Raw genomic sequence first — 22,534 nt, 5'->3', positions numbered from 1 at the left:
TGAAAACAGTGGCAGACTTTATTTTTGGGGGCTCCAAAATCACTGGAGATGGTGACTGCAGCCATGAAATTAAAAGACACTTGCTCCTTGGAAGAAAAGCTATGACAAACCTAGATAGCATATTAAAAAGCAGAGATATTCCTTTGCCAAAAAAGGTCTGTCTAGTCAAAGCTATGGTTTTTCCAGTCGTCGTGTATAGATGTGAGAGTTGGACTGGAAAGAAAGCTGAGCACCAAAGAATTGATGCTTTTGAACTGTGGAGTTGGAGAAGACTCTTGAGTGTCCCTTGGACTGCAGGAGATCCAACCAGTCCATCCTAAAGGAGTTCAGTTCTGAATATTTATTGGAAGTACTGATGCTGGAGCTGAAGCTCCAATACTTTGGCCACCTGATGCAAAGAACTGACTCATTTGAAAAGACCCTGATACTGGGAAAGATTGAAAGCGGGAGGAAAAGGGGATGACAGAGGATTAGATGGTTGGCTGGCATCAGTGACTCCATCGACATGAGTTTGAGTAAGCTCTAGGAGTTGATGATGGACAAGGAAGCCTGGCATGCCACAGTCCATGGGGTCGCAAAGAGCTGGACATGACTGAGTGACTGAATTGAACTGATTAAAATGGAAGAGGAGACCCAGGAGTCTTTAAGTTTTCCAGGTAATTCTGATGTCCATAGATCATATGATTAGATACCTTGGAATTCAAATTGACCTTTAAAATTGGCAACCTGTAATTTGCATTTCTAATTTTATAATTACGTAAATATTTCTTTCCTTGAGAACCATGTAACATGTTTGGACTTGATATAGGAAATAATATGATTAAAGAAAGAATATTCTAAGTATTAATGTCAAATAGAATTTCTTTTTTATAGTTCATTAATTAGCCAAATTTTGCTACATTCAAGTCATTTTATATTTGTGCCTTGGTCTTCCTAGACAACATTTTTTTCCCTGGTATTTCTAATTGCTTTTCTTTTCTAGTGTTTCTTACCATAAAGAATGTCAGTGTTCAAACATTTAAATGGTGGGCTGAAGACATTCTTCCTTGGGCCCTTGGTTTATGGTATGAATTTTGGCCAGGTGGTTTTTAAACCTACTCATAGCTGTGATCTAGGATTTCTTTTTATTGCACTCCTGAACTAGTTCCAGAGTTTCTAGAATCCCACATCTTTTTTCTTTTGTTGAATTATATTTTTGAAGTTTTTTTTCTCAGGAGGGATGCATAAGTGGTTCATTTTCTGACTCCTTATATGCCCAAAATGTCATTCTTTTGTACTTGTGTTTGATTAATACTTTAGCTGAACATAAATTTTAAGTCCATCTAATTTCCCTCAGATTTTTTTAAAGTATAGCAGTGGTGTTATCAAGTGTATTTGTGATCCCAGTGCAAGTGAGATTGTTATTTCTTTCTAGGTAGCTTGCTTGAAGTTTTTAGGATTCTCTCTATTTTCAGAGAAGGCAATGGCATCCCACTCCAGTACTCTTGCCTGGAAAATCCCATGGACGGAGGAGCCTGGAAGGCCGCAGTCCCTGGGGTCGCTGAGGGTTGGGCACGACTGAGCGACTTCACTTTCACTTTTCCCTTTCATGCATTGGAGAAGGAAATGGCAACCCACTCCAGTGTTCTTGCCTGGAGAATCCCAGGGACAGGGGAGCCTGGTGGGTTGCCGTCTATGGGGTCGCACAGAGTCGGACACGACTGAAGTGACTTAGCAGCTTAGCAGCTATATATTTTAAAATTTCAGCACTGTTTATTAATTTGAACCTTTTAAAAATTCAGAATCTCAGCCTTTGTGGGGTTCTTTCAACATCAAGACTTAAGATTTTATTTTAATTGAAGAAAAATATGATTCTTATATTTTCCTCCTTGTCTGTTCTTCACACTCTTAGAGGTTGGACCTTCTGGACGGCCTTCTTTTCTATCTTATTTTCTGTCTTTTAATTTTATCTCCTGAGTGGTTTTATTATGTTTTATTGCATCAATATATAGATGTTTTTTAATTTTAGAAGTCAAATTTTTATTTCTAACGTTTTTCTTATTTGGTTTTTACTTTTTCATAAGTCTTCTTTAAAAGAATGACTTTTTAATCTTTTTGATTATAATTTTTAAGTTCTTTTCTGTTTCTGACATTATCTTTGTTTCCTGTTGGTTAACTTTTATCCCTACTTTTTTACTTTAATGCTGATGGTTTCCTTCAAGTGTATGATGGTTCTTTACTGTCATATTTTTTGTGTGAAAGTGTAAATTGCATAATGTAGAAATGTTGCTTTTAACGAATTTGCATTTTTCTATATTTGTTTACCAAAATGTTTCTCCTCTGAATGAGAGGATTGACTGTGGATATTGTGTAAGAGAAGGGAGCGGACTATCAACAAGCTTTCCTGAGGGATGTATGGCAAATGGGCTTCACTATACAGAATGAAAAGTAGACTCTTAAATCTTTCCCTTTTCTGATTGTATTGTTTGTCCCAGAAACCATAGTGGGGACCTTTTTCAGGAACATGGTTCTTTTGGGTAGTCTTGGGCCATTTATTGTAGGCAAATATTGCAGGTAGCTCTTTTGAACATGGATGAATAGGAAGCCCAGATTTTTGATTAATGGTTCTTTAGTCATCTTGATCCTGTACTTAGTAATTGGGTAATTAGAGCCTCTCTGGGCCTCTTCCAGAAAAACTAGCTTCCTCTTCCATTATAGACAGTGTGTAGATTTTGATTTTTCTCTTCTGGATTTGTCTCTGTGTGTCCATCCTTCTGTTGGTCAGATATTTGTCCATTTTGGAACCCTCTACTTATTTCCCGGCTAGGAGACTCAAGGCAGTGTGATTTAGGCATGTCAGTGCCATGTTGGTTCATTTTTTTCAAGAGGACTATAATTACCATTTTCTTCAAGAGAAGATAATATTTTTAGAATTATAATATCTTTTATTTTGATATGTCATCTTATTTAACCAGTATCTTACTGTACATTACAGTTACTTTATTTTTTAAAAAAATTTATGATGATCTTTCATGATGAATGGCCTTGTGGATAAAGTTTTATCTACAAGGATAAATGGTCTTAACCAGTGGTGCTACTGACACGGTATATGAAGGCGGGAAATGCTAAATATCCTGAATTAAATAGGATGCTCTTGCTCAATTAAATAACCCTTGGAGATATTGGGTGTTCATTCCAGACCACTGTTGTAAAGTGAATAGTAAATAAAGTGAGTCACACCAATTATTTGTTTTCAAGTGTATATTAAAGTTATGTTTATACTATACTGTAGACTATTAAGTGCACAACAGCATTATGTCTAAAAACAATGTACATAATTTAAATATATTGCTAAAAAATGCTCTCATCTGAGCCTTCAGTGAGTTATACACTTTTTGCAATAGTGACATCAAAGATCACTCACTGATCACAGATCATCATAACAAATATAATAATAATGAAAAAGTCTGACATATTGTGAGAATTACAAAAATGTGACAGAGAGACATTCAGTTAATGTTGGTGCTGGTAGATTTGTTTGATGAAGGGTTTCCACAAACCTTCAATTTGTAAAATGTAGTATCTGTGAAGCACAATAAGCAAAGTTCAATAAAATTAGTTATGCCTGTACTGCTTCAAATGCCCTTGGTCCCCTTTTGGAAAAATGCTTGTCTTACCAGTAATTCTTTTTTTTTTTTTTTTTTAACCTTTTTGGTACTGTATTATATGCCTTAGAAATCTTTTTGGTGGGGTGTCTATATACATATTTTTGGGTTGCACACGTTTTACTTTTTATTATGGAAAATTTTAATTTGATGTAAAGGCAGAGAAAATACATTAATGAACTCCCATGTTTATTCATCACCCAGCTTGAACAGTTGTCAGCACACGACCAATCTTGTTTCATCTGTAAACTTATTCTTCCTTTCTTTTGCTCTGCTGCCTCTACCACTGATGGATTATTTTGAAGGAAATTCCAGACATCATGTTATGTTACCCACGATTACATTGGTGTTTACAGTCAGTTCTTTTTATTCACAGGAGAGCTCATGACTGATGGTACTATAACTCATGCCTGAACATGGTTTGTCTAACACAGTCTTTTCTCCATAAGCAAGTCATAGCCTTCTTGCACTTAAGAACACTAGACAGCACTTCATCACTGTGCTTGGTGGTCATTTGAAACCGCAAAATCATCAACAAAGGGCAAAGATGTGAAAAATGTGGTACTAAGTAGACCATGTGAAGAATACTTGTTTACAGTATGAGAGCTGAAACCAGAAGACAGAGTGTTCCCTTGTTTGACTTCATCTGGGAACATGTGGCTCAGGTGACTTACATTTTTCACCACTTTGTACATGTCTGCAAATGACTGAAAAAGTGCCTGGGTATTGATTTTATGCTTACAAGTAAGTTTTAGTAAGTAGGAAAGTTCACAAGTTCTGGATATGTGAATAAGTATTGACTCTATCTCTAAAAGATAAGCCTTTTAAAAAATATAACCATGAAATCTTTTTCATACTTAGAATTCTATAATTATTCCCTAATATAATCAAATATCCATTTTCAGATTTCTCCAGCTTTCTCATAACTTTCTTTTGAAAGGTGGTTTGTTCCTATGAGGATTCAAACATAGTCTACCCACTGAACATATGGGTTCCTTCTCCTTCTCTCTCCTTTTCTTTGCAGTTTATATTTGGAATAAGTTGGGTTGTTGATCCTGTAGAGTTTTCCACATTCTGGATTTTTCTGATTGTAATTTTTTTTTACTCTATAATTATCATACATTAGTAATGAGACCTAGAGGTAATTTATTCAGTTTCAGGTTTGATGTTTTGGCAAAGAAATCTTCTTTGGTGTAATATGATTCTTAGTACATCACATCAGGAGACACATAGTATATTGTCCAAATCTCTTTTTTTTTTGCATTGTTGTGGTTGATCGCTGGGTTGTATTTCTTTAATCTAGAACAACCTATCTTCTTCTCTTAATGGGTCAGTTTGGGTGATATTTAACAATGTTAAATCTTAACAATCTTAAGTCTTCTATATTATGAACATGAAATATGTTTCCAGTTATTTATATCTTCTAAAATTTCTTGAAATAATGTTTTATAGTTTTAGAGTATGTTTGAAACTTTTTTGATAACTTTATTCCTTAATATTTTATTCTTTCTGATTTTATTATAAGTGAAATTCTTTTCTTAAGTTTATTTCCAGGTTGTTTAGAATGGCACCCCACTCCAGTACTTTTGCCTGGAAAATCCCATGGACGGAGGAGCCTGGTGGGCTGCAGTCCATGGGGTCGCTAAGAGTCGGATACGACTGAACGACTTCACTTTCACTTTTCTGCACTGGAGAAGGAAATGGCAACTCACTCCAGTGTTCTTGCCTGGAGAGTCCCAGGGACAGAGGAGCCTGGTGGGCTGCCATCTATGGGGTTGCACAGAGTTGGACACGACTGAAATGACTTAGCAGCAGTAGCAGCAGCAGTATAGATTACAATCGATGTTTTTTATATTGATTGCATATCCTGCAAGTGTGCTGAGCTCATTTTTCAGTTCTAATTTTTTGGGTAGATTCCTTAGGATTTTCTACTTACAAGATCATGTAATCTGCAAATAGAAATAGTTTTGTTTCTTTTATTCCAAACTTGGTGCCTTTTGTGTCTTTCTCTTGGCTACTTACCCTGGTTAGAACCTTAATACATTGTTGAGTTGAAGTGGCCAGAGCAGACAACTTTGTTTTACTCCTGATCATAGGGAGAAAACACCCAGTCCTTCACCACTAACTATAAAATTATCTGTCAGTTTTTCATAGATGTCCTTTAGCAAGTTTAGGAAGTTCCCTTCTAGTCCTAGTTTGTTAAGTGTTTTTATTATGAAAGGTAGTTGAATTTTTTCAAATACATCTTCTGTATCTATTGATATGATCATGTGATTTTTGTTTCATATTTTAGTGATATGATTTATTATGATAATTGATTTTCAGATATGAAACAACCCTTACAACAACCCTGGAATAAATTCCACCTAGTCATGGTATATAATTCTTTTAATATGTTGTTGAATTTTGTTTGCTAGTATTTGTTTAGAACTTTTGCATCTATATTGATGAGAGATTCTTAGTCTGTAGTTTTCTTATGATGTTTCTGTGTGTTATTTTGTATCAGCGTAATACTGACTGTATGAAATGGGTTGGGAAATACTCTCTTCTATTTTTTTGAATTTTTTTCTTTTAATAATCGGTATTAATTCTTCTTTCAATGTTTGGCAGAATTCAGGGGTGAACCCATCCAGGCCTGGACTTTTGTTTGTGGGTAATTTTTAAAAAAATTACAATTAGAATTTCTTTACTTATTACAGGTCAACTCAGTATTTTATTTTACTTTTGGTATTTGTGTTTTCTAGGAATTCACCTATTCCTTTTAAGTATCTAATTTGCTGGCATACAATTTTTCACAGTATTCCTTTATAATGCTTTTTATTTTTGTTAGGTTAGTGGTAATATACCCTTTTTTCTTTCCAATTCTGGTAGTTTGAGGCTTCTTTCTTTTTAATATTGTCAGTATAGCTAAAGGTTTGTCAGTTTTGTTGATCTTTTCAAGGAACCAGCTTTTGGTTTCCATCCATTTTCTGTTGTTCTGTTGCTAAGTTGTGCGCAACTCTTTGCAACCCCATGGACTGTAGCACACCAGCCTTTCCTGTCATTCAGTATTACCCAGAGTTTGCTCAGACTCATGTCCATTGAGTTGGTGATGCTATTTAGCTATCTCATCCTCTGTTGCCTGCTTCTCTTCCTGTCCTCAATCTTTCCCAACATCAGGGTCTTTCCCAGTGAGTCAGCCCTTTACATCAGGTGGCAAAAGTATTAGTGCTTCTGTATTGTTTTTCTATTCTCTATTTCATGAATTTCTTCTCAAGTCTTTATTTCTTCTTTCTAATTGCTTTAGGCTAAATTTGCTCTTATTTTTCCAGTGTCTTATGGTAGAACATTAGGTTACTGTTTTCAGATCTTTCTTCTAGCTAAATATAGGTATTTATAGGTATACATTTTTCTCTAAGCACTATTTTAGCTGCATCCTATACATTTTGATATTTTATGCCTTATTTTTGCTCATCTTAAAGTATTTTTTGATTTATCTTTTGATTTCCTCTTGACTTTTTTTTTAATGCTGTTTTGTTTAATTTCCACACATTTGTGAGTATTTTCATTTGATTTCTAATTTTATTTCATTGTGGTCAGAGAACATACTTTGCATTATTTTTATCTTTTTACATTTATTGAGTTTTTAAAAAAATAGTCTAACATGATTTATCCTGAGAATGTTCCTTATACACTTGAAAATTATATAAATTTAACTGTCATTTTTTAGAGGGGTATCTGATGATGTTTGCAAGGTCTAGGTTGTAGTGTTGCTGAGGTCTTCTGTTTTCTTGTTGATGTTCTGTCTACTTGTCTGTCTGTTATTGAATGTGGGTGTATTGATATTATCCAGAGAAACAGAGCAATGGCACCCCACTCCAGTACTCTTGCCTGGAAAATCCCACGGACGGAGGAGTCTGGTGGGCTACAGTCCATGGGGTCGCTGAGGGTCGGACACGACTGAGCGACTTCATTTTCACTTTTCACTTTCATGCATTGGAGACGGAAATGGCAATCCACTCCAGTGTTTTTGCCTGGAGAATCCTAGGGACGAGGGAGCCTGGTGGGCTGCTGTCTACGGGGTCACACAGAGTCGGACACGACTGAAGTGACTTAGCTTAGAGAAACAGAACCAAAAGGACATGTGTGAGTATAATTATAGAAAAAGACTTATTATAAAGAACTGGCTTACATGATTTTGGAGACTGGCATGTCTACATCTGTAGTATGATCAGTTTGAGACCAGGAAAATTGATGGTGTAGATAAAGGCAGTCTCTGGAGATTTTTATTTCAGGAATGCTGGTCTTTTTATTCTGTTTAGGCCTTCAACTGATTGGATAAAGCCTACTTACATTATGAAGGGTATTATGCTTAGTTAGAGTTCACCAATTTAAATGTTAATCTCATCCAAAAATGCCCTCCAAGTTGACCATCACGGTGGCTATTGAAGTCTCCAACTATTATAATTGAATTGTCCATTTCTTATTTCATATCTGTCATTTTTCCTTCATGCATTTTAATCCACTATTAGGTACATATGTGTTTATAAATGTTTTGTCTTCCTGATGGATTGACTCTGTCAGGAACTTGTTATAAAATGTGCCTCTTTCTTAGTGACTTTTTTGCTTAAAGTTTATTTTGTCTGACATTAGTGTAGTTACTCCATCTTTCTTGTGGTTGGTATTTACCTATGTTTTTTCTCATTCTTTACTTTCAATGTATTTACGTCTCTGAATCTTTCTTTTGCATTAAGTGAATATTTTCTAATATAGCACTTTAATTTCTTTATTTTTTCACTATATTTTTTTTGAGATTTTTTAAAAAGTCATTGCTCTAAGATTTACTGTATGTATCTTAACAAATCAGGTCCAGGTTTAGCCAAGCTTAATTCCAGTGATATATAGAAATATTACTGAAATACAGCCATATTCTCTTTAATCCCTTTTTGTGGTATTGTTATACATATTATCTATTAATATTACAAACACAACAATACATTATTATAATTATTGCTTTATTATTTGTAGTCGTTTCCTTAGCCCAATAAAAGTTTGCTAATACCTACCTCATTTATGCTGATACTGGCAATTATATTACACATGATACATTTTTATATGTTTTGAGCCTGTGAATACATTATATACCTATTACTTTAAGCAATTGCTTTACAAATTAGTTAAGAGAAGAAAGTAGAAAGAAATGTACTTTAAAATGGTCTTTTATTATAATTATATAATTACCAGTAAATGTTTGTTTTCACATGTGGATTCAAGTTACGGTCATCCCTCAACATCCACTGAAGACTGGATCCTGGAACCCCACAGATACCTAAATTCTAGGATCCTCAAGTCCTTTGCATAAAATGGTATATGTTTGCATATAAACTATGCATATCCTCTTAAAGTGTAAATCGTCAGCATCTCTAGATTACTTATAATACCTAGTGCAATGTAAAGGCTATGTAAATAGCTTCATATATAATGTAAATAAAATGTAAATAGTTGCCAGCACATGGCACATTTGAATTTTGCTTTTTAGAACTTCCTGAAAAAAATTTTTTTTCAACAATCTTTGAGTCGCAATTGATTGATTCCGTGGATGTGGTAGCCATGGGTATGGATGGCTGTACTGCCTTGAATCACTTGGTTCTTTTATAATTTCTTTCTCTTTCTGATTTCCTCTATTTGATGTGATATTGTTATGATATCTTTCTTTACTTTTAAAACCATGGTTTATTTAGTTTTATGAACATGTTTATAATGGCTACTGTGAAGCCTTTTTTCTTTTTTCCAAATATGGTCACTTTCCCAGATAGTTTCTTATCTGCTCTTCTTCCTAGTGTATGGGTGATGTTTTCCTGTTTTTTTGCACAAGAATTTTTTGATGGAAAGTGAATATTTGAGATATTATATTGTAGCAAATTTGGTTACTGTTCTCCTGCACCCTTTTCCTCCAAACCTGTTTATTTAATTGGTGACCAATTGGATTATGTTAGTAAAGTCTGTTTCCCCTCCCACAGTGTTAAGTCTCTGAAGTTGCTTTTAAGGATATGTGCAGCTTTGGAGAAGGAAATGGCAACCCACTCCAGTATTCCTGCCTGGAGAATCCCATGGACAGACGAGTCTGGCAGGCTACAGTCCACGGAGTCACAAGAGTCAGACACGACTTAGCGATTAAACCACCGCCAGCTTTGGGTATGCTTACAGTCATCCTAGCATGACTGTGATTTTGGTTTTCCTCTTTTTTTCGACCACAACCAGTCTTCACCAATTGGTGGCTTCAGTAATTGGTGGCTGATTGCTCAGTTGTTTTCAACAATGCCCTAGAGCATAAAATGCTTCACAAACCAATGTAATCAAATTGTGACTCCTTTGATATTTCTGAGTCAGTGTTTGATATTATTATTTTCAACCCTTGAAGGACTTCTTTCATCCTTATTCCTCTCCTGCAAATAAGCAGGCCTACAACTTAGCCTGTGTCTTAACTCTCCTTCCAGTTGTTTTTACCATAACCTACATTCTTCTTGAGAGTGCCTCTAGACTTGAACTTCTTCACACTGTGTTGCAGATGAAGTTATTTCCCTTTGGGAAGAGATTAGGATTGCATACTTTGTATCCTGCCTCTCCACCCCATATTTCCAACCAGGCAAAATCTGAGCCAGGCCTCTGGAGGTGGGACAGTATCATGCTTCTCTGAGTGATACCTCCTTTCTATGTGCTGATTTCAGTAATCTTAGGTTCTCTTGACTTGCCTCTCCTGGTGTAGAACCACTATGTCATAAGCTAGAGCAAGGGTGTTTGGGTCTCCAGTATTCTCGACACTGTACACCTGAGATGGAATCTTTATTCCACAGACAGATGCTGAACAGAGAATGGAGTCTTCACCACTCAACTGCACTTGCCTGGGATTTGTCTGTAGCCAGAGTTACCTATGTGTTAGGGAGGGGAGGATGAGAAATGGTGATATCTTGCTCCTCCTGGGAAGAAAAGTTCTCTGACTGGGAACTTGGAGAAAATAGAGTCTTGTTTTCTTAGCTGTATCAATCTGGAGTAGACTCTTCACCTTCCTGAGCACGGAGGGTAGAGGGGAGGAAATGGTCTTAGTTCAGATACCATGTGCGTGCTTAGTCTCTCAGTCGTGTCCAACTCTTTGTGACCCCAAGGACTATAGCCCACAAGGCACCTCTGTCCATGGGGATTCTCCAGGCAAGAATACTGGAGTGGGTTGCCGTGCCCTCCTCCAGGGGAACTTCCCAACCCAAGGATTGACCCCAGGTCTCCTGCATTGTGGGATGATTCTGTACCATCTGAGCCACCAGGGAAGCCCTCAGTTACCATAAGATGTTTTAAATAAATTTTTTTTTTTTCTCCCAGTAGCTTTCACCAGTATCACTAGGTAGTGGGTTGGCAGAGCTCCTCAAACTGTCACGTGAGAAGTTGATCTCCCAGTGTTTGCTCTTTTGGGCTGCTAAATTTTGGGGTAATTTGTTATCTAGCAATAGACGGCTTACATACCAGACAGAAGGCTTAAGCGTGCTGTGCTTCGTCACTCAGTTGTGTCTAACTCTTTGGGACCCCATGGACTGTAGCCCACCAGGCACCTCTCTGTCCATGGGGATTCTCCAGGCAAGAGTACTGGAGTGGGTTGCTGATAGGGCCCACGTAGGGTCTCATTGTTAAGGTGGCTCATTATGTTGACCTCGCAAACAGAATAAAATCAGTGATCCTTGAGACTGACCAAATTGCCCAAATGACATTCTGTTTTTTCACTGGTGCCTATCTTCTCAAAGCTATGAGACCACCAGATTCCAGACCTCTGGCTATGTGACCATTTCATTGAAAGACCTTTCCATTTCATAAGAAGGACCCTGTGAGAAAGGGAGGATGCTGGTTCTCCTTAAGGGCCAGTCACCCTCTCTTTCCCTCTAATAAATTTCCCTTTTCTTGCCTGACTGTGTGGCTCACTCTCTTTTTCTCTGCACTTGCCTTATAGTTGCCATGACCTCCTTCAGGGGATCTTCCTAACCCAGGAATCAAACTGAAGCTTTCTGCATTGCAGGTGGATTCTTTACCATCTGAGCCACCACAGTTGTATATGATAAATACTGCCTATTGTTTCACCAGATTATACTTCTACTAGCAATGTAAAAATGTACTGATGTTTTTCCACATCTTGACCGTCACATTGTTTTTAATTTTTTGTATCTTTGCTAATCTGAAAGGTAAAAAATAATATACTGAAATAATTTTTACTTGCAATTTTGTTACCATGTGTGAGAGAAGACTAAGACATTGTATATCCTTTTCTGTGGACTTCTTATTTTATATATCTTTCTATATCCCTTGCTTATGGCATTTCCATTTAATGTCCTGTGGTACCCTTCAAATTCAGTGTATTGTGTACAGAACTTATTGGCTTCTCCTCTGAGTTTTTTAACTACCTAACTTTTTCTCTACCACAAACATGCCATTTTCTTCCTTTTCTCTAAATTTCACATTTAAAGAGTAATCTTTGATATTTTTTGGTCTCTTTGAACAGAAAATCAATTCGCAAGTTCAGTCGCTTTTTGTTTTGCCGTGTCACTCAAATCCAGTAATTCCTCTGTGTCCTTAACATCCAGACCCTCCATCTAGGCCCTTAATATCTCAGCTGTGCACATTTTATTGATTTCTTTCTCAAACATCAGTTCTGTTTTACATCTTCACTTTGAGACAAAGCAAGAGATAAGGCACCAAAAATTTTATTAAAAAATTTATTTTAAAGGTGACCAATGAAAATTCTAAGACCTTTTAAATGGATATGTTAGGTAGTTAGAATAGGAAAAAGGAGTCCGAAATGGTGATGGCTAGAAGACAAAGACGGGAGAAGCCTGCAAAAATAGAACAAAGGAAAATCTGAGGACAGGAGTGAGACCCTCAGGTGAAACAAACAGCTCTCCTGGCTAGCCCAGTTTACATAGGACAGGCTCAGGGGGAGGAGACCAAACATATAAAAAGAGGAGCCAAAATTGAGCCTCTCTTTTCTTTTGGGACGGCGTGCCCTCACGACTCTAGGATGTATTTTCTTTTGCTTGCCAAATAAAACTGAGCTTTAACTAAGCTGTAACACTGGTCTGTCGTTTCAAATTTTTGCTGCGGTGAGACAGAACTGAGGAAATTATATACTCCCCCAACAGAGAACTAGAGGAAACATTACCTTTTGGTGCGGATGCCAAGGTGATCCCAAATGTTGCCAGGAAATAGGACTTTAAGATCCAGAAGTGCATGGCCATAATTAAAACAGCTGTCTCCACTGCATTTACTCATTCAACAAATATCAATTGAATGTTATGTGAGTGTCAGATGCTGAGCTAAAAGTTAGGGAGAGTTCTGTGTTTGACCATTAAGGAGTTCTGTCTAGTCAAAAAGTTATTTGTAGAAAGAGAAAATTTGTAATAGAGTTTGCTAAGTACTGTGGTTAAGTATATTCATATTTATGTCATTATTTCTTCCCTTGATCTGGAAAAAGATGTACAAAGAATTATTACTAATTCTATTTAATTAGAATTTTAGCTGCTGATGTTTAGTCACTAAGTTATGTCCTATTCTTTGTGACCCCATTGACTGTAACCTGCCAAGCTCCTCTGTCATGGGATATTGCAGGCAAGAATACTGGAGTGCATTGCCATTTTCTTCTCCATGGGATCTTCCTGACCCAGAGATCACACCCATGTCTCCTCCTTGGCAGACAAATTCTTTACCACTGAGCTACCTGGGAATTCCAAGTAGAAGTTTATGCTACGGAAAATAAAATTTTGATTTTCCTAAGTTCTATTAGAGAATGATATGATATAAATAGAAACATTTGTTATATTATTTTCCTTATGAATTTGTTTTTAGAAAATATTATTTTCTGTGATTTATAGATATTTGTGTTTACCTGCCATTTTATGAGTTTATTATTAACTGCTGTTGCTAGAAGCACATTCTGAATATATCATTTCTTGTTTATTAGCCCTGAAAATCTAATTTCCTTGCTATTATATATAAACTCTCACTTCACACTATCATTAGTGTCATAAGAGCACAGTCACTGTATTTGATCTTTGAATGCATAAGGAAACATTACAACTTGAATAGGTAGGAATGATAAACATTGAAGGAACAGTATTATTTATGGTGTTTCATGGAATAGCAATACATTAGGAACTTGAATTGTTCAACTTTTCTTTGGGTAACTAAATATGTGTCATGGAGAAGGCAATGGCACCCCACTCCAGTACTCTTGCCTGGAAAATCCCATGGACGGAGGAGCCTGGTGGGCTGCAGTCCGTGGGGTTGCTGAGAGTTGGACACAACGAAGTGACTTCACTTTCACTTTTCACTTTCCTGCATTGGAGAAGGAAATGCAACCCACTCCAGTGTTCTTGCCTGGAGAATCCCAGGGACGGGGGAACCTGGTGGGCTGCCGTCTATGGGGTCGCACAGAGTCAAACACCACTGAAGTGACTTAGCAGCAGCAGTAGCAGCAAATATGGGTCATAGTGATTTTTGTGATCCAGCCAGGTTTGTGCCTCAGACAGACTTCATCCTAGCCTTTAAAATTAATAATACATCATTTTGTCTATTAAGAATACTACTTTGAAAAAAAAAAAAGCATACTAGTTTGAGTTTGAAGTATTTAGAACAACAGAAACTGCTATTTTGCTTACTAACATTATGTAAATAATTTTATGGACTTAACCAACAATATATGGTTCTGTCTTTTATGTGTATGTACTCTGTTGCTTAGTTGTCTGATTCTTCGTGTGTTTTATGTAGCTCAGCGTTAAAGTGCTGAGCTTGTGATCTACCTGTAATGTCAAAGAAACCCAGGAACTGTCTTTCTCTGTTTTGTTGCTACTAATCCATTTACCTCATGTGAAGTATTGACTCACTGGAAAAGACCCTGATGCTGGGAGGGATTGGGGGCAGGAGGAAAAGGGGATGACAGAGGATGAGATGGCTTGATGGCATCACCGGCTCGATGGACATGAGTTTGGGTAAACTCCAGGAGTTGGTGATGGACAGGAAGGCCTGGCGTGCTTCGATTCATGGGGTTGCAAAGAGTCAGACACGACTGAGGGACTGAACTGAACTGAACTGAATCCATTCAGAGTTGGGCTATAGCTTCTTTCTAGCTTTTACATTTGCTACTCATGGTAATCTCTTTTGCCTTTCTTTTCTGTTATTTGATATATAAGACAGAAGAGCTACAGTGGTCTAATAAATATGGTCTGTAGCCCTATGTCAGAATGTAAATCAAACTTATGACTTCTAAGTGAAAATCTTGTTAATGATACATCTTTATTTCATAGAAGACCAGTAATAACCAATTCAGAGCCCTGCATTTTGAGTAGTACTACCTTAAGTTTCTGCACTATAATACATACCACCTTCACTAGAAATACTTTAAGCTCTATAAATGAAATAGAATAAATTATGAAGAGAACCAGAATAGTAGTCTTCAAGGAATCACCAACAATTCTTGAAGCCATAATTAAACATACACGAGGAAAATACATCATAAAAGTTCTGTTAAATTTAAAGTTTTGGAAATAATGAAACTAAGAAAATTAGAAAGAGGCATTGATACTTTCTTTGCTTAATTGATAGAGAAGGAAATTATGGGTGGATTTTATTTATTTATGAGCTTCAGATCTCTTTTTGGTGGTGTACCTGATTTGTTCTCCACATGGATGTTTCCCTGAGTTGCTGAATTTGACTGTTTTTTTAACCACCTGATGATGGATTGAGGGAGGTTGTCTGGTGGGAAGGAAGCCTATAGACCACTGGACATGAAGTATGGATTTTAAGTGAGTCTGCTGAAGGAATTTCTATTTGTGTGGGGTAAAGTTATCTTTCTCATGGTTTCAATGGATTAAATGATTTTTCACACTTATTACTGATTTCAGATTAGGTCAGAGGATGTTGACTAGATTCTTATGTAGATTTCTGGTTTGGGTTAGATCTGGAGAATTAGTACTAATGCGTTTCTTTTATTATCATGATAATTATAGAGCATGGCTCAGTCAGTAAAGAGTCTGCCTGCAATGCAGGAGACCCAGGTTGAATCCCTGGGTTGAGAAGATGCCCTAGAGAAGGGCACGGCAACCCACTCCAGTATTCTTGCCTAGAGAATTCCATGGACCGAGGAGCCTGGTGGGCTACAGTCTCTGGGGTCACTAAGAGTCAGACACAACTAAAATGACTGAGCACGCATAGAGCAAAGGAAATTGTATTTAAATTGATGTTAATTCTGTTTCTGTGATTGATTAAATATTTTTAAGCAGATCATATACAGAGACCTCTTCTGCTTTTGTCAGGCTATAGCTTCTTGAATACTGCTTTCTCAACATTTATATTTCAATTTAATTATTTATATGTGTCAGTCTTTTGATTTTCCTATTGAACATTGTGAGGATAAAACCATATTATATGTATTTTTCATAGTGCTTAGCATAGTCCTTGGAGAAGGCAATGGCACCCCACTCCAGTACTCTTGCCTGGAAAATCCCATGGATGGAGGAGCCTGGTAGGCTGCAGACCATGGGGTCGAGAAGAGTCAGACACGACTGAGCGACTTCTCTTTCACTTTTCCCTTTCATGCATTGGAGAAGGAAATGGCAACCCACTCCAGTGTTCTTGCTTGAAGAATCCCAGGGATGGTGGAGTCTGGTGGGCTGCAGTCTATGGGGTTGCACAGAGTGGGACACAACTGAAGTGACTTAGCAGTAGCAGCAGCAGCATAGTCCTTGAATTAGTGCACAGACACACTGAATAAATGAATGAATAAGCAAGTGAGTGAAGGATTTTAAAATACAAGGTGGGAGAAACTAATTTCTTGAACATAAGAATAAGTAAGTGTGTTTGTATTAACACAGGAGGTAATGTTAGAAATAGTCTAAGAAGGTCCTCAAATTTGTTTTGTTTATGGATCCAGTGAATTAGCTGCTTGATTCAGTAAATTTTAAAAGTAATGTTGATTTATTGAAAGGATCTTTCATTCTTTTACATAAGACATTTGTTAGGTTTAATTTAATAAACCATAAGACCAAGTTTTGGATTTGACATTAGTATTTGGATAGTCTGTATTTTTATTTAGATCTTTAACCTCAGCTGGACTGAAAGTATAGATTCCTAGAAAATTTTTTGTTACTTTTTAAGAAATTATTAATTTGAACATTAAGTCACATATACTGCCAAAGAGAAAACATTACATCGTTAGCATATGGAAAAAGAAAATTTGAAACTGTAACAACAGAAACTTCAGTAAATATAATGGCTTGAGCAAAAACATTTATCTCTACTTTCTCTTAAAATTTCACTAAAATGACTATTAAAGATTTTCAAGAATACATAGTGCCTATGGATAAAGAGGAGAGAAAAGATAACAACGGGCAAAGAGATGTTTGTAAATTTTTGAATGATGAAAAATGAATTTATGAGTGCTAACTTACTAAGCAAAATGGAGAATGTTGAAATCCAGTCTATAAAGTTTTAGGAATAGGTGATGACACTGACCTCTGATGGTTGGAATGAGGGATGATAATACTGAAAAACAGGAAGATTGAATTAAAGACTATATAAAGAACATATACATTCCATAGTCTTCCTCTCATCTAGGTAGGAAGCAAAAGTTTTATTCTTTTGAGATATTGAAACAAGGAGCCTCTGGACTTAAGGATATCAACATATCAAGGTACAGGGCTTAGGATTATGCTGAAAACTGAGGAAATGAAAGCCCATTCTTCTGAACATTGGAGTACTCACTAAATTGTTCAGCTCTGAGATTACTGGAGCCTGTACATTGTCTTATCCAGGCAGAAGCCTTAAAAATTCTTCTGTGGAGAAAATTAGTAAATCTAGAGAAAGAACAGAGAGATACTAATATATAAAGGTCTCCTAAGAAAATGACAGGTGCCCCACTAAGGTGCCTATTGAGAAGATCTGTTGGCAAGCTGCTCCTCCCCCAGGTCAGGAAAACTACCAACAAATTTTTAGTACCACATTTTTACATTTAAATGGACAACAAAGGATCTTAAGACATGTGAGGAAAACCTCCAACATGAAAGAGAAGTCAAAAGTAACAAAAATGAAACTTAGAGGAGATAGAGGCAATGATGAAGAAAACAAAGAAACCCCCTTATAATAAATATCATAAGGCAATAAGAGATTTTGTATGTATGAAGCATGACCAGGAGGCAAAGAATGAGAAAGAGAACATGGAAGTTAAATGTGATTGTCAAAATAAAGGAGTAACTGGTAGTGAGGGAGGGGTAAATAAACAAAAAATAGAGGAAGTCTTCCAAAAATTAGAACAAAGAGATAGTAAATAGCAAAAAGAAAAAAATAGAAACTCAATCTAGGTGCTCTAACAGTGATTATTAGGAATTTCAAAAGTAGAGAACAGAGAAATGGACAATATTAAAGAAGCCATTCAAGAAAATTCTCAGACTCAAGGAATATGAGTTTCTAGATTGAAACGCTTTTGATCATGTAGGTAAAAAAAAATTGATAAATCATACAGAAAGGTATTTTACAGTTCTTTTCAGTAATTCTGGAAAGAGTTAAAATGTAAATTAAAAAAACTGAGCAAATAACAAAAGTGACACAATTTTTGTTTTTTTAAAAGGAAGAGTTTTAATACTTTAATTAAACACTAAATCATTACCTTCTGGTAGGATTCCAGATGTGATGCCATATTGATTATGAGAGGAATGAGAGCCTCAGTCCTTTGAGATTTCTTGTTCTGGAGAGTCCCCTTTAAAAAAATGTCCCCAGTGTTCTATTCTTTTTCATTTCTCAATTATTGCATCTTACCTTTTATATTGCTTATTACAGACATCGTCTGTACTTTGATTTTACTTTGTGATCCATACACAATTCAAGGGTCTGAAATTTAGCATAAGTTGTTTCTTCTTTTAGGGCATGTGTTAATAATAGAAGGAAAGAAAGGAGAATAAAGCTTTTAAAGGCCTGATAGAACCTGAAAGTAAAAAATGTATCAAAGTTATTTAAAGGAGCACTAAAAAGCAAGTAAGGAAATTTTTTGCTTGTCTCTAACAGTTGGCATTAAGTGAAAAATTCTGCATTGAGATGACATACATATCTTCACCGTGACATTGAGTCAGCTAAATGATAAAGTCATTGATAACAGAGTGACATTTCTTAATTCCACTAAGAACAAACATATATGAAAGGAAATGTAATTATTGTACACTGTATTGCTCAACTGTGAACAAGAATTATTTTGTATAGGAGTAATATGAATGTATTATTAATATGAACAGTTACTATTGATGGAACCAAAAGTGGCATAATAAGGATAAGTCAGAATACCCCCTCAGAGGTGCTCGAGTAGTCTACTTTGGGGGAAATTCAGAGAGGGAATCCCAGGTGAATGTGCAGGAACTCTGTGCATTGTCCTCTTCACTCTGGGCTGCATAGAACAGTCTGGCAAGGCTGCGTATGTCTTTCTCTGGGAGAATGACCCTCATTACTGCATGATAAGGAGAGCACCTCTCCTGTTTGATGAGAGGATGAGGGACTGGAAATCACGAGTAAAGTACATATAATTACTTCTTGCTATCCAAATTTTCACTTTCTGAGTATAGATAGTGAAAGCTTGGACGGTTAGGATATTATGTTATTGACATTTATTGGCTTTTGTATTTTAGATGGCAAATAGCAAGAGTTTATATAGCAAGGGGTATAAGCCCTGTAACACACACAAAATAAAATATGCTTCAATCTCTTCCTGACCATTGGCTTCAAGTGATAACCGTATTGGGAGAAGATGCGTAAGGAGTATAAAGATTATGTGTCAGAAATCCAAAGAAGAGTTTAAACGAGGTGCAACATCAGCAAGATGATGAATAGAAACACAGTTCCCCCAGAAACACAGTCCCCCCAGAAACACTAACTTAATGATATGCAGATCAAAATACCTCTGTGAGAAGTCTAGATTATAGTTAAGTTGAAGTAACCAAGATGAACACAAAACAGGAACATTGCATTGAAACAGATAAGAGCAATTTCGTTTTACCTGCATTAATTCCTTCTCCAAGCAGGCACAGTTCAGCACCAAGAGACTGCTTCAGCCTACAACTTCCTCCTTGTGGTAGACGGAAGTGGGGAAGAGAGAGTGGAATATCCATCAAATATTGTTGGCCTTTTGGTGCACTGCCTGAGGGGCTAGATTGTGTCACATCTCATTCAAAGTGCTGATGGATCCAGCATAGTTCAGGCACCTGGGGCAGCAAAGAAGAAAAGACGACTGTGGGCAGCTTGCTATTGCCTGGCAAAACTCTTTGGGCTTGGGAGAAGGCACAGAAACTGAGACTTCTCCAGAAGGGAAGGAGAGGAGTGGAGCATTCCTGGCCTTTCAGTGTGCTACCCAAGGGACCAGTTTTTGTTTCATCTTAGGAGGAGTGCTGATGAAACTGGCATACTTTAATGGGGGTAGCTAAAAACAAAGGAAGAGTGATAGGTTCTTTCTGTTTGAGAGGCTCCCAGAATCTCTGGCTGGGCTTACTGCTCAAGGTCTTTCCTTGTGAAATCCAATTTATAATACCTGGGAGAGAGGTGGCTGTTTCTTCAAATGCACAGTTAACCAACACAAAGCAGTGAGGAGCATGAAGAATCAGGAAAACATTAAACAATCAAAGGAATAAAATAAATCTCTAGTAACTTACCCTAGAGAAATGGACATTTATGAATAGCTTGACAATGATTTGAAAGTAATCATTTTAAAGAAGCTCAGAGAGTTACAGGAGAACACAGACAGCTAAAGGAAATCAAGAAAATGATACATGAGGAAAAAATGAGAATATCAACAAAAGACTAAATAACCACAGAACAAAGTTTGGAACTGAAGAATACAATAAATATGGAAAGATTCAGTTAAAAAGGGTTTGGTAGAATATTCCATCAAGAAGATGGAAAAGTCAACAAATTTCAAGACAAGGAATTTGAAATTAGCCAGTCAGAGGAGCAAAAAGAGAAAAAGAATGAAAAGGAGTAAAGAGAGCCTAAGGAACTAATGGACCAACATTAGGGATTAATTTGGACAGAGGAGCCTGTTAGGCTGCAATCCTTGGGGTCGCTAAGAGTCGGACACGACTGAGCGACTTCACTTTCACTTTTCACTTTCATGCATTGGAGAAGGAAATGGCAACCCACTCCGGTGTTCTTGCCTGGAGAATCCCAGGGATGGGGGAGCCTGGTGGGCTGCCGTCTGTGGGGTTGCACGGAGTCGGACACGACTGAAGTGACGTAGCATAGCATAGCATTATGGGAGTATCAGAAGTAAAAGAAAGAATGTTGCAAAAAGTTTATTTAAAGAAATAATGGGCTGGGACTTCCCTGGTGGTCCAGGGGTTATGAATCCACCTTGCAGTGTAGGAGACACAGGTTTGATCTCTGTTGGGGGAACTAATATCCTGTATGCTGTGGAGCAACTAAACCTGTGCTCCACAACTAGAGAGTTCATGCACCATAATGAAAGATAGTGCATGATGCAGTGAATATCCTGTATGCCGCAACTAAAACCTTACACTGACAAATAAAATCAGTTAAAAAAATAAATAATGGGCTAAAACTTCCCAAACCTGGGTAGGGAAATAGACATCCAGATTGTTGAAGTTCAAAGGATTCCTAAAAAGATGAACCTAAGGAATCCTACACAGAAAAAAAGTGTAGCTGACCTTTCAACAACTGGATTTGAAATGTGCAGATGCACTTATACCCAGATTTTTTCAATAAACATACAGTTGGCCTTTTGTATTTGCAGCTTTTACACTCACAGATTCAACCACCTGCAGATCAAAATTTCCAGCCGTGGTTGGTTGAATCTGCAGATGTGAAATGTGTGGATGTGGAGGGCCTACTGTACTGTGCCACTTTATATAAGGGACTTGAACATCCTTGGATTTCAGTATAGTCTGGGGCTCTAGGAACCACTTCCCCATGAATACTGAAGGCCAACTGTATGATCAGATTCTCAGAGGTTAAAGTCAAAGAGAGAATTTTGAAAGCAGTGAGAGAAAAGTGACTAGTCATATACAAGGGAGTCCCCATTAGCCAGTAAGCAAATTTATCAGGAGAGAGCTTAAAGGCCAAAAGGTAGTGGGATAATATATTCAAAATTTAGAAAGCAAAAAGCCTGTCAACCAAGGATCTTGTACCTGGCAGAACTGTCCTTCAAAAATGATAGATAAAAACTTTCCCAGATGGAAGCTAAAGCAGTTCATCACCACTAGAACTGCCTTAACAAAAAATGCTCAAGGATGTTTTTTATGTTGAATCAGAAGGATACTGAACAGCAACATATAATAGTATAAAATTCACTGCTAAGATAAATATATAGACAGAGAAGACTCTAATACCATAATGGTGATGTATAAGCGAAGTGAAGTGAAGTCACTCAGTCGTGTCCGACTCTTTGCAACCCCATGGGCAGTAGCCTGCACCAGGCTCCTCCGTCTATGGGGTTTTCTAGGCAAGAGTACTGGAGTGGTTGCCATTTCCTTCTCCAGGGAATCTTCTGACCCAGGGACCAAACCCGGGTCTCCTGCATTGTAGACAGATGCTTTACCACCTGAGCCACCAGGGAAGTCACTTTTAATTCTAAAAGAGAGTTAAGAGACAAAAATCTTGAGAATAGCTAACTATAACTGCAAAAATATACTTGTGAATATACAATATAAAAAAGCAAATTATGACCTCAGTAACATATAATGTATATGAGGAAAAGTAAATGTAGTTTTTGTATGTGATTGAAGTTTAAGTTGTTATCACCCTTTAATAGAGTGTTATAACTAAGTGGTTTCATGTTGACCTCCTGGTAACCACACAGAAAATACCTCTAGAGGATACACAAAAGGAAAAGA

At 36.9% G+C, this 22,534-nt stretch overlaps 1 protein-coding gene and 1 long non-coding RNA gene across 6 annotated transcripts in view; both read left to right on the top strand.

The window, feature by feature from the left end:
* Window positions 1-22,534, top strand: part of CNTLN (centlein) — a 352,113-nt gene that overhangs the window by 11,518 nt on the left and 318,061 nt on the right. The window lies entirely within an intron of this gene.
* Window positions 664-12,722, top strand: LOC133252571 (uncharacterized). The gene is made up of 2 exons (XR_009737982.1): window positions 664-9,818; window positions 11,617-12,722. It is a non-coding gene; the product is annotated as an uncharacterized LOC133252571 (long non-coding RNA).

This window comes from Bos javanicus, chromosome 8, assembly GCF_032452875.1.
Source record: "Bos javanicus breed banteng chromosome 8, ARS-OSU_banteng_1.0, whole genome shotgun sequence".
NCBI lineage: Eukaryota > Metazoa > Chordata > Mammalia > Artiodactyla > Bovidae > Bos > Bos javanicus.
This window is presented reverse-complemented; position numbering and strand designations above follow the sequence as displayed.